The following is a 13,632-nucleotide window of genomic DNA, read 5'->3' as shown; positions in this document are numbered from 1 at the left end:
CAGCACTTCTCAGTGAGAAGCCACACAGACAGGAAACACACGGTTTTAGATTGTTTTCTTTAGTGTTGGCAGTTTAGCAGGACAGCTCTCCCTAAGAACAGACCTGGGAGCCAGGCGTGGTCGCAACATGCCTTTGATCACAGCATTCCAGAAGGCTGAGGCAGGCAGATCTCGGTGAGCTCAAGGCCAGCCAAAGCTATTACATTGAAAAACCCTATCCTAAAAAAAAAATAAACAAACAAATGAACAAGAACCGACTTAGGGTGTTGGACAGATTGTTTAGCAATTAAGAAGAGTGCTTGCTGATCTTTCAGAGACTGGAGTCTGGTTCCCATCACCCATGTCAGACAGTTCAAATCCTCTTTAACTCCAGCTCCAGGGGTCTGACAGCCTCTTCTGGCCTCCACCAGCACCTTTGAGTATATACAACACAAGCAAATAATCAATCTTAAAAACAAAACCAAAATACAGACTCAGTATAATCCTTCTACTGAGGACAGTTTAGCAAAGAAGGGAGCCTGTAACCGGAAAGGGAGGCAGATGAGAGATCCTTTGGGGTGGGCTCACTGAAGAACTGGAGCAGGACTTAGCCAGAAGGCAAAGGGAGTGGACAAGCATTCCAGGCAGAGGAGAGGAAATTAGCAGAGACAAAAAAAAAAATGTGCAGGTGACAAGGACAGTAACTGTGCAGTGTGTCTGGAAGATAGGGAGCAGGTGAAGCTCTCCCAAGGACAGAGAGAGGCTCTGTGGCCAGGGAAAATTCTAGACCTTGCTGAAGAGTGTGTGGGTGGAGCAGGGTAGTTGAAGGAGGCCCTTGTTAAATGGTCACATTCAGAGTCTGGTCGGGAAGCCCAGTGGAGGGCACATGGGCGTCAACAAGAACAGAACCATGATAAGTATTAGGAGATCTGAGAAGAAAATCCCTGGCAGAGAGAACGGGGCCCTGTCTTCTACCAGTCTTCCCAGGATGGATCTGATGGCTGTCTGGAGACAGGCGCTGCAAGAGGAAGCAACAAGCATTCTTATTTTTCTGGTTTGGGTAAGATCCATGCCCCAACACCCCTCACCCCCCATTTTCTCTTGCTCAGTTGGCTGAGGTAGGGCCCACTTAACAGCTTTTCTAAGTCATGCCCTGTGGTTTGAAGGTGAAATGTCTCTCACAAGGTCATGTGTTTTGCATACCTGCTCACCACCTGGTGGCACTGTTTTGAGAGGAGTTAGAGGTCCTTAGGGATAGTTAGGAACAATATCCTTTAAAACTTCTTTAGAAATTGGACATTGTTTAGAGACTGACTGTCAAGCTGGAGGAAATCTGTGTGTGTGTAAAATTGTCCAGCACTGCCCACATGTTGAAAAATGTACCAAATAGAATATACAGCTCAGGGACTGATCATAAAGCAAACATCCATATAGCTCTGGATGTCCCCACATCCTCTTGCTAGCCATTCCATCCTGTCCAAACTTCCCCTGCCCCTGCACAAACAACTATCCAAATGAAAGTACTTTCATGCTTTTCAGGAGCAAAGAGATGGTTCAATGGGTAGGACCACTTCCTGCCAAGCCTCTCAATATGAGTTTGCTCTTCCATGGGAGAAAGAGAGAACCTACTCCCACACATTGTCCGTTGACTTCCACTCATATGCATGTCCCCAGGCACAAACACACACAACTAACTAAATAAGCAAATAAATGTTAAAAAAAAAATCTAAAGGAATTTTTAAGTGACTATGAAAGAAAAACAAATCTCGTATTTTCCCCTTCTTATTTCAGATATACCCTCCCTAGCTTTCCAGACCAGTTGTGCTACCTAGTTCAACATATAAAGTAGTTATCTACTTTTACTTATATGTATGTGTAAGTGTATGCCAAGTTCAGGTACCCTCAGAAGCCGGAAAAGAATGTTAGATATCCTGGAGCTAGGGTTATAGTTATGAGCCACCCAGCATGGCTTTTGGGAACCGAACTCAGCGACTAGCCGAGCAGTACACATTCTAAACTGCCGAGCCATCTCTCTGGCCCCTCCGTGTATACCACAGTAAAATTGTGATGGAGCTGTGTAAGTTAAACTGTGACCATTCATGAATTAATCACCTCAGAGACTTTCCGTGGCTTACTTTCTATCCTAAAAGAAGCCTGTTTTTATATAAACAGGAACAAGTGCTCCTGGAACCACTTAAAGGGCAGGCAGAGAGAAGAAAGAGGTGGCTAGTTGAGTCTGGTAACTTCAGATGGACGTATGTGAGATCTGGGCATCTTTAACTGGCTTAAAAATTTGTTTGGTGATCCTTCCCTGAAAGCCACTGTGTTGAAATCTGTGGCTAAACTTGATGGCTTCAGTACCCACTGATACTTATGGAAGAGGCGAGTTGTATGGAGAAAAGTTTTGTTGAGATGAGTGAAGGTATGCCATATGTATGATGAGCGAGCACAGAGGGCCCCACGGGGAGGTTGACTGGGCAGCGGAACAAGGTGTGAGGAAGTCTTTGGAAAGACCAGAACATTGGCAAGAAGGTAGTAGCCAGTGGCTTCTGCCATCACTGAAGGCAGGCTGGGCCTACCCTCCCCAAGTTCATGGTGAGGTTTACGAGGGCCAGTGTGTTTGTGCAGCACTTGACATTTCCACAAATTGCTCTGTAGTTGTTTTTATTAGTTTTATTCCAGCTGTTGCTCAGGGGATTTTTTGGCAGCCAGGTCCTCCAGGCCAGCTTGGAATCTCTCATTAACTGACTCCCATCATGAAAAGGAGACATCAAACCTGCTTTGGTCTCTTTCCACTTTGTGAGTCAGATAATTCCCAGGCACGCACCACAAGAAAAGCAGTAATGAGGTTCACACCTCCAGTTTCCAGTGCAGAACTAGCCTGGCCAAGTGTTAAGTGCAGGGATAAAGTGTGAGCCCAGAGGAACCGAGTCTGAGGAGGAAGAAGACCCTGAGAATGTCATTCCTCCTGGGTCCTGTGTGGGACGAGGCTTCTCAGCAGTTTCGCCATCTTAGAGACCCAAATAAATTCACAGGTATAGGTGACTCCCTGGGTTTTCACTTCTCACCAGCTCCAAAGATGCGCCTAGCTTGAGAGAAGTTTGACCTGGAGTCTCAGTGAGATTTTTTTTTTCTAGGAAGCTATTAGTTTCACCTCACTTTACAGAGAGGCTAGGAAAGTAACCTGAAGTCTGGAAGAGGGCTGCTAGCAACAGGGTATAGCTGACGGACATTGCTGTTGCTGTAAAGAACATTTTGTTTTGTTTTTATTCTTAAAAGGCCATGGCGAAGGCAGCATTAGCAGAAGGAAGTTCTCACTCCCTGTCATTGAACATTCCTCAGCAGTAGAGTTTTTAGACAGTGTTGTATCAACTGTTGAGTGAAATTAGCTCTTACCGGTTTTGTACAAGATACCATCACATGGTCATGTGGTCTCTCTCTCTCTCTCTCTCTCTCTCTCTCTCTCTCTCTCTCTCCCTCTTTCAAAGTAGATCTAAATCCAAGCATAAGCATGCTCTCCACCTCAGTTCTCGAGCTAGGATTTTTTTTTTTTTTTTTTTTCGAGACAGGGTTTCTCTATGTAGCTTTGCGCCTTTCCTAGAATTCACTTGGTAGCCCAGGCTGGCCTCAAACTCACAGAGATCCACCTGGCTCTGCCTCCTGAGTACTGGGATTAAAGGTGTGCGCCATCATCGCCCAGTTAGGATTTTTTTTTAATCTACCTGGAGCTCACACTCTGGGCTGGGCTGGCTGGTCCACAGACCCCAGGGATCCTCTTGTTTTTGCTTCCCAGCTCTTGGATTACACCAAGAACTCATATTTGGAGAGCATAAGCCCAGAGTTAAAATGAATACTATTTCTTTGCTAATGAAAATGGCATCATATTGTCCTCTAAATTTTTTTTTTCCTTTCTTTTTTTGGTTTTTCGAGACAGGGTTTCTCTGTGTAGCTTTGCGCCTTTCCTGGGACTCACTTGGTAGCCCAGGCTGGCCTCGAACTCACAGAGATCCACCTGGCTCTGCCTCCCGAGTGCTGGGATTAAAGGCGTGCGCCACCACCGCCCGGCCTCTTGTCCTCTAAATTTTTAATATTTGTTTTTAATTTTTAAAATGCTTTTAAATTTTTCTTAGTTAGCATACAAAAGTAATAGATTTATTAAGACTTTTAAAAGCTCATTTAAACAAATATTTGTTTTTATTTTTATTTATGTGTCTCTGTAAATGTATACTGTATGTGTGGATACCTACAGAAGAAGGTGTTGGAGTTTCCAGAGTTGGCATTGAAATTACAGGCTGTTGTGAGTTACCCAGTATGGATCCGGGGAACTTAACTGGTGTCTTCTAGAAGAGCAGGGAGCTCTCTTTACCATTAAGTCATCCCTTCTGCCCTTATTAAAATGTTTTTATACATCTGTCTCATTTTACCTGGCTCATCCTCACTACTTACTCTTTTTTTTTTTCCCAGAGCTGAGGACCAAACCCAGGGTCTCGTGTTTGAGAGGCAAGAGCTCTACCACTGAGCTAAATCCCCAACCCCTCACTACCTACTCTTTCCACTTTCCCTTTCTAATCTTCTAGGAGCTCGAGAGATGATGGTTAACAGCACTGGTTGTTCTCCCAGAGGACCCAGGCTTGATTCCTAGCAAATAGTGGTTTATAAACATGTGTAACCTCAGTCGTAGAGGTTGAGATGCCCTTTTCTGGCCTCCATACGCACCAGGCACATACATGGTGCACAGACAGACATGTAGACAAAATAAAAAGTAAAAATAAAATTTAAAAAGAGATGTATCAATCCCATGCAAGTCAACTGTAAAATAGGCAAGCAGAACCTGGGATAACTGGGGAGATGAGGATACTGGATATTTGTTGACATTAAAAAATAGTAATTATTGCTATTATTATTATTATTATTATTATTATTATTATTTTGTTTGGCTTGGTTTTGTGAGACAGGATTTCTCTGTGTAGCCTTGGCTGTCCTAGAACTCACTTCTGTAGACCAGCTGGCCTCAGATTCAGAGATCTGCCTGCCTTTGTCTCTTGAGTGCTGGGATTAAGGCATGCACTACCATCGTCTGGTTCTAATTATTGTTATCTTTAATTTAGACGTTATAATACTATTGTGGGAACATATGGACCCTGTACCAGCCACAGAACTGCTATGGGCCCACCAGGACTTAATCTTGTACCTCCATGCCTTCTTCACCGTGTTGGAAGGTAACCTCTCCAACTTGAAGTGAAACTAAACCCTTCACTTCTTAAGCTGTTCTCTGTCAAGGGTTTTTATCACAGCAATAGGGAAGAAAAGAAAAAGAAACTCGTACAGAAAATTGTTATTCCAGAGTAGAGTCACTGCTCTGCTAAGCCTGACCATATGGCTCACGGGCCTTGCAACTAGATTGATCATAAAAGGAATGTGGATGTGTTTGGAGTTGCAGGTGAGTGAAGACCCAGAACAGGGTAAGGAAAGTGTAATGGAGCATTTTGGTGGACATCTGGAAGACCAGAATGCCATTGGAGATGAAGACAAGAAAGAATATTCTTGAGAGATTTCAGAAGAACAAAGCAAGGGTTCTATCACAAACCAGTCTGAAAGCATTCATGTGGTCATGTGCTAGCCAAGAACCTGGCTGCTTCCATGGCCTAGAAAACTTGAGTGAAGCTGGTTCTAAAGGAATGGACTTAGTCATTTGGAGGAAGTCTCAAGACAACAGTGTTCAGGCTATGCAGAGATCATGGCTCACCTAGGGATCCAGGCTATGCAGTGATCATAGCTCACATAGGGATCCAGGCTATGCAGAGATCATGGCTCACTTGGAATCCAGGCTATGCAGTGACCATGGATCACATAGGGATCCAGGCTATGGTGTGGTCATGGCTCACATAGGGATCCAGGTTTACTGCAGTAGATAAAGCGGAAAGAACTGACAAACGTCCAGCTAGGTGCAGGCTTTGATGGCAAGGTCACAACCCTGGAGAGCTGCTAAGTGTAACAGTGCAAATTTACTTGAAAAAAAAGTTCCTGAAAAGATAGCCTGTTGGAGTATGCACTCAGGAGGCAGAGCCAGGTGGATCTCTGTGAGTTCAAGGCCAGCCTGGTCTACAGCACAAGATTCAGGACAGGCAACAAAACTACACAGAGAACTACACCTGTCTAGGGGTGGGGGGGGGGAGAAAAAGAAAAAAGAATTACTTCCTCTAAAAATAATGAGTGAGCATAAGAATCTGGGCATGGTTTAGCAGGGTCTTCTGGTCACACATCTCACAACACTTCAGTCAAGGTGTAGTCTGGAGCTATGGTTAACTGAAGGCTCAAACTGGGAGAATATGCACTTCAGCAATCACTCATATGGCCATGGGCAGGCCTCAAATCTGCTTCTAAATTCACTCATGTGTGACTCTTCATGGTGCTGCTCATGGCCCATGGCTTCTTCCAGAGCAGAAGGCCTGCTGAGAGCATCAAAGTGCAGTCATGACGTTGAAAGTGAGCAGTCCTCTTTTCTGTCATATCTCATTGTTGAGAAGGGACCTCCCGGGTGCTCAACTCATACCCATTTCCCCAGGACTTTACTGCTATTAGCACCAACATCTCACATCTTGGGACCTCCCCTCAGGGCTCGGCAAACTAGCTTGATTGGTTATCCTTAATCCAGTGTATCCTCAAAGGGAGGTCCACAAGGATGTAAGAAATGAGGTCACTGGAGGCCACTTGTCATAATCATGTCTCAATATTCATTTCTCTTCCTTCTGTTTTTGTCTGTGTTTATTTCCATGTTTGAGACATGGTTTCTTGACGTAGCCATGGATGTCCTGGAACTAGCTATATAGACCATGCTGGCCTGGAACTCACAGAAATCTGCTTGCTTCTGCCTTTTGAATTAAGGAAAGTAGCACCATGCCAGCTTTATTTATTTATTTGTTTGTTTTTTCTTTCTTAAAAAACAAGGCCTCAGACTGCTTGTGGTTTGTCTTGATTTCTATTTTTTTTTTTCTTCCAGAGCTGAGGATCAAACCCAGGGCCTTGAGCTTGCTAGGCAATCGCTCTACTGAGTTAAATCCCCAACCCTGCTTGTGGTTTGTCTATCAGAGCAGATGCCTCAGCTGTATTTTTAATCCATGTATGCACATAGTTTTGTGTGTGTGAGTGTGTGTGTGTACATGCATGTTTATGAGTTGAGTGTGGGCACATGTGAGCCATCTCCTAAACCCAATGCCTCATTTTTTAATATGATAAGTTATGCTGGAACGAACTGAATACTATGTAAGCCACTGTTGAAATAGAACTTTACAGAGAAAGACAGACTAACAATTTATTGTACATGTATTTTCCTAGTTTATCTTTATTACATGCATGTGTTTCCTTAGCTCGTCATTATCTCAAAGAATGTATCAGCGTTGCTCTGCTAGTTTCCTTTGTTTTGATTTCTAGAATTCTTGGCCATAATAAAAATCTACCCACAAAGGGACCAGATGGATTCACTGCTGAATTCTGTCAAGTGTTCAGGGAAGATCTCCTACCAACCCTTAGTTTGTTCTACCAAATAGAAAGAGAAGGGACATTGCCAAATTCATTCTATCAAGCCAGTGTTATCCTGATACCAAACAAGGTAAAGATACAACAACAAAAACTGCAGAACAATTTTCTGAGGAGCATAGAAATTCTCAGCAAAATACTTATAATCCAAATTCCAGAACACATGATGGATATCATGCATCAGGACCATGTGAGCTTCATCCCAGAGCTGGAAGATTGGTTCAACATATGGAAATCAACACAACACAGCACATAAATAACCCAAAGGACAGTGAACTCTAAAAGAAAGAAGTAGGAAAAGTATTTCATTCATAAAAGAGTCCTTGGTGAGATTTGTAACTTGTTTCTCTTTTAAAAATAATTTACTGTTGTTGACTCCAAATACAAACTTCATTTTACACTTCTTGGACTCTATAGGAAAGTGAAGAGAATGTTAAAAGGGTGATGCCTGAAGACTTTTGCCTATTTCTGTTTTTATTTTCCATGCTGTGTTTGACATTACACAGCTTGCACCATAATGCAACTTTGGATCCTGCTTCTTTCTGTTGCTATTATGAGCATTTTCCATCTTAGCACAATTTGTCCATTGGTGTATTTATTCACAAATCCAAGTACTAGTTTTTTATGAAAGCACCAATTTCTATACAAGTTTCTTCAACTAAAAGTAGACAAAGCAGCTTCATAACCTGTAGTTGGCTTTTTCTTTGAGCACCACCCAGCTTCCAAATAAAGACACGGAGACTTATTTGTTATGAATGCTTGGCCTTATGCTTGTCCCACTAGCTCTTATAACTTGTTTTAACCTGTTTCTCTTCATTTACATTTTTCCTTAGGGCTTTTTACTTTTCTTTCATTCTGTATGTCTTACTCCATGTCTGACTGGCTGGCAGCTATCTGCCTGGTTGGCCCTGGGCATCTCTTTCTTTCTTTTCCTCCCTCATCCTCCTCTCTCTCTCTCTCTCTCTCTCTCTCTCTCTCTCTCTCTCTCTCTCTCTCTCTCTCTCTCTCTCCTCTCCCTCTCTCATTCCTCCTACTTATTCTCTCTGCATGCTAGCTAGCCTGGCCTATTCCTCTAGCTATTGACTGTTCAGCTTTTTATTAGACCAATCAGGTGCCTTAGGCAGGCAAGGTGAAACAGCAACCCATCTTTACATAATTAAACTAATGCAACATAAACAAATGTAGCACATCTTTACATGTTAAACAAATGCAGCATAAACAAATGTTACACATCTTTGCCTAATTGAAGTAAGAGTCCACCACAATGACCAGAGAAAACCAGAAGACAAAAGCCAGGTGGCTGAAAGGGAGAGCGGTGAATCCTCAAGGCAGAGGTAGGGACACAGGGGCTGCAGACCAGGTGAGGCGTTAACAAGTCCTCTTGTTTTTCCAGTGAGTGAACCAGAAGTCGGAAAGCGTAAAAAAGGGAGACCAGCTCAGAGACGATTTCGGTGGTCCAAGTAAGAGACAAGGAGGTGACTGAGGCAGATGAAGAGAGTACTTGGTGATGGTTTGGACATGGGGCACAAGGGAGAAGGGAAACTTGAGTGCTTTTTTTTTAGAACGGTGTCTGTGGGGGTTAGTGGTGCCATTACTGGCGTGGGAAAAGTGGGAGAGTCTTGGGTTTGGGTCATGTAGTGTATGGCAGCAGATGGCTCACCTATGTGATTATTTCCCTGGGCTGCTAAAGTGGAACTGAGAATGTGGGTCTTAGGTTTTACTCCCAGGTGAAATCTGAAGGATATGGGCAACAGGAGAGAACAAGCAAAGACTGCAGGCATTTCCTAGGGCATGGCTACCGTCATGTTGAACTATGGCTATAAACTCAGAGACAGAGAGATGAAGAGAAGTGGGCAGTTGGTCAGAGACAAGATGCTGAGTCCACCGTGAGGATCAGAGAGAGTAAGCTGGAAGAACTGGAGAGTGTCCTCTGATTCACTTGGCGCCCACAGCTCAGGGTCCACAGCAAAAGCCTAGTGAGTATTTGTGACTTAGGTGATTGTTGTGACCTGGCTAAGTCTAGGAAACTAAGGACTGTCACCTCTCTCCACTACTGTTTCTTGATTTGAGCAGTTTTTTTTTTCTTCTTCTTCTCCCATTACTATGTAGCTCAGGCTGGTTCTAAAAACAATTTATTATTTTATTCATATGTGTCTGTGTGTGGATATGTACATTTGAATGTGGATGCCAGAGATATTGGATCCCCTGAAGCTGGTATTGCGTGTGGCCGTGAGCTGCCCGAGGTGGGTGCTGGGAACGGAGATCAGTGGTGCTCTCAACCCCTGCCACGGAGCCATCTTTCCAGCCCCTGTTCTCTAACTCGGGGTCTTCCCGCACCCACCCACCGAGGGCTTGGATTACAGGTATGCACTACCACACTTGCTTGAGTCATCCTTTTGAATGTTTCTACCCCATTTCCTCCACTTTCTTATGTCTCACGGGGATCAGAACTTAGGAGCTTCTCGGCTTTTAGTCACTGGTGGAGAGTTCACGGGGTACTTACTGTTGACAAGCCCTGAAGTCATGCTGGGCTCTCAGGAAGCTGGATGGATCGTGGGTTGATCTAAACGTGTCATTCATTAGATTTAGTCATTTACTTACCCATCTATTCAACAAAACCTTGCTGAGCACCTACTATGTGCCTCTCTCAGGTTCTCGGGGTTGTCGGATATCAAGATGAATGGATGAGTAAATGTCTATAAAACTTTTGCTCATTAAGCTGCTACAAATAGCACCTGAGGCCCTGGTCATGAACTTTTTGGCTCTCTGCCCTTCATACACAGTTATATTGAGATAAAAGGAAAGGAAAGCCTTTATTCTTTTGCCTGCTGTGTTGTTTTAAAATTTTATAAAAATGTACAATGCTCTGAAGAGGCCTGGGCAGAAATAAATCCTTCTGTGGAGTCTAAAAATGGACAGCCTCATCTCTCTAGAAGCTGCTGGGGGTCAGCAGTCGTGCCCCACAAAGGCAGCAGGCACAGCCTCCCCGTTAACATTTTTAAGGCCACTGTAAGTTATTTTTTAGTTTGGTTATGCTGACCGCCAAACCTTCAGAATCTGTGTATTCGTGGTTTCCCGTGAGTGACGGGGAGTTTTGGTGAACTGTGTCAGCCATCTATTTTACTTCCCTACGCTCTTCTCCCCACTCCAGGCAATGTGTGGAGTCAAGTTGAGGCCACAGGCTTGCAGGGGGTAATGGTACTCGTCCTTTCCCAGCAGGCTGAAGGGTCCAGTCTCATGGTGTCAGTAAGCAGTGCTGCATGGGGTGCATAGTAGATGTTCAACCTGTTCTTGTTTGGCTAATGGATTCTTAGAAACCCCATGAAGGCTGAGATTGTATTCCAGCCCCTGCCATAGCCCCCCTGTCTTGTAGGTACTCAATGAAGACAGATGTTGGATAAATAGTTGAGTGAATGTCCCTGGGGAGGGCTGAACTTTGCAAATCCTGATAGGGTTGACTCCTTTGATTTCTCTAAAGATAAACAATAATACCTCCCTTCCCCATTCATACTCAGCATAGCACAGTTCTGAGACACAATAGGTATATAAGTGTGTGGTTTTCTTACTCACCATACAGGTCTCCAGCATAGCTCAGCTGGGTGTCCTCTAATTCACTTCTGTACCAACACCATCTACCTGGAGACAGAAACAGTTCCACAGGTTGAGGGCTTCCACAAGGCAGAGTCCCTACTCCAGATATCCCTTGCAGGTAATAAGTTGCCTCCCACACTTTGACCAACTTATTTTATATTAGAGTTCTGACCGTCCTTTGGGCTTGGTGAATTTGCTAGTGTGGCTCACAGGCACTGGATTTACATTTATCATATATCTAGAAAAATAAAGGAAGCTACACAAAAAAGATATAGCAGAAGGGGCATGAAACTTCCATGCCTTCTGCAGGGTGTTGTCACCTAGGATGTCCACACATTCAGTCATCCACATGCCCGCTGGATCTTATCATTGACGAGCAAAGTTTATGGAACCTGATTTCTGTACTCTTGTCCTGTCCCTAGAGGTCAGTGGCTAGGGCTGAAAGTTGAGCACATACGATGTGTGTGATAATTTGCTGGGTCCTGTGAGAAGCACAAGAGTTGACCAGCCCAATACTCTTCCCAGGGACTTAACCTCTCTGGCAAGGATCTTAACTGCAGACTCTAAAGAAACTGCCCCAAAGAATGGGACGGTCAAACACGGTAGACTTCTGATAAATGTTCTAGATTATCAGAACAATCTGTTCATGTCATCAAACATTTACCAAGTTGCTTCAGGAAGAGGAGGAGCATGCAAGAATGAGGCCTAGTGAAGGCATGATAAATATTTATTGTCTGTATTGACACCCATTGGAGTGTTTGCAAAAACACATTGCAGAGTGCTGGAACTGTGGCTAGGGAGAGACATGTTTAGAGAAGCTGTTGTATTTACCATAACTACAGGCTAGGAAGATGGGACCTGAGGCTCTCCAGTTGTGCTTAATAAGTATTTACCTTAGTCGTGTGTGTTGTTTACATCTAGTTCCCACTCAGGAATTTTTCTTTTCCTCTCAAGTCAGTCTGATGGCTTGATCTGATGGAGCATAGCAGTTTACCAAGCTTGCCTTGTATAATATTCCCTTTACTGTACACTTGGGGGGATCGGCAGGAGGAAAATCACATTTGCAATGGCCCTTAGGCTGGAAAGAACATTCCAAATGAACAGCTGTGCTCTGCCCCAGATGTAGTTGGGCATTCTTGAAGAAGAAAGCAAAATGACTATAGGTCTCTGGTGTATATATGAGACTCTGGGCAACAGCTGTTAGTATTTTTATTATTACTAATCAAAAGTACTCACTGATGGTGGGTGTGGTGGCCTTTGGTCCCAGCACTGGGGAGGCAGAAGCAAGGGGGATCTCTGTGAATTTGAGGCCAGCCTAGTCTACATAATGGGTTCTAGGACAGTCAGGGCTACTTAGACAGACCTCTCTCACATAAAAACTACTAACTGATAAGTTTTAACCCCAATGTAGGAATTATGAATGTAATCTAGAAAGGAAAAGATATGCAATTTGACTAGTTATATCCGTAGTAGTAAAAGACAGAAGAATCCAAAGCAGATTCCAGAGTTTTTGACCTTTGGTTGAAAAAAGATCTAAGAAATGAGTTACTGGTGATATCATGATGATGGGTACACAGTGAAGTATCACTAGGAGGTGATGTGAGAGATGCCCTTCTAACACATTTGTATATTGTCAGGATTCATTATTTAAATTCAAGGTAGGTAATTTGTTTGATATAGATGGCAGGAATATTAAAATTACCAGATTACTTCCTTGTTTTTTTTTTTCAGATAGACTTTCACTTATTATTATTATTGTTGTTGTTGTTGTTATTGTTATTGTGATGGTGGTGGTGGGAATCTAACCAAGGGCTTTACATATGCCAGGCAGGGATTCTATCACTAGATTGCAGATCATTAAGTGTTCTAGTGAAGGGAAGGCATCATTAATCAACTAACCAGTGTCAGGTCTAGGTCTGTTAATAACTAGAACATCAACAAGGAGGATCATGGGAAGCTGGATGTAGAGACTCCTATATGCTCATTTTAGCCAGGTATATCCCATTTGAGGATTGCTAATGTGGCAACACCAAGTTGACGTGCGCTTGTTCTCTCTTCACTAACCACTGGGCAAGTGGGTCAAAGGTGAATACCCAGGAGGGCATGGAGAAAAAGAGGGACAAAGGTTCTTTTTTGTCTTTTTTCTTTTTTTTTGTTTGTTTGTTTTTTGTTTTTCAAGACAGGGTTTCTCTGTGTAGCTTTGAGCCTTTCCTGTAACTCGTTTTGGAGATCAGGCTGGCCTCAAACTCACAGAGATCTGCCTGGCTCTGCCTCCCGAGTGCTGGGATTAAAGGCATGTGCCACCACTGCCTGGCTGGGACAAAGGTTCTTTATGTCTTGGAAGCCACTGTTTGAATCATGAATGACCAGTAGTTATTATTCAGAATTGCCTTTTCTTCCCTCTCTTATGCTGTTGGCTTTAAGGATCTAAATGTATTTTGTTACATTGTTCTTTTTTTTTTTTATTATTTAAAAGTCCCCATCCCTCTGTCGTCCCCTGTCCCCGTCCCCGTCCCCTCCCCCCCC

The sequence above is a fragment of the Peromyscus leucopus genome, chromosome 1, assembly GCF_004664715.2.
Source record: "Peromyscus leucopus breed LL Stock chromosome 1, UCI_PerLeu_2.1, whole genome shotgun sequence".
NCBI lineage: Eukaryota > Metazoa > Chordata > Mammalia > Rodentia > Cricetidae > Peromyscus > Peromyscus leucopus.
Note: the sequence above shows the minus strand (reverse complement) of the source record.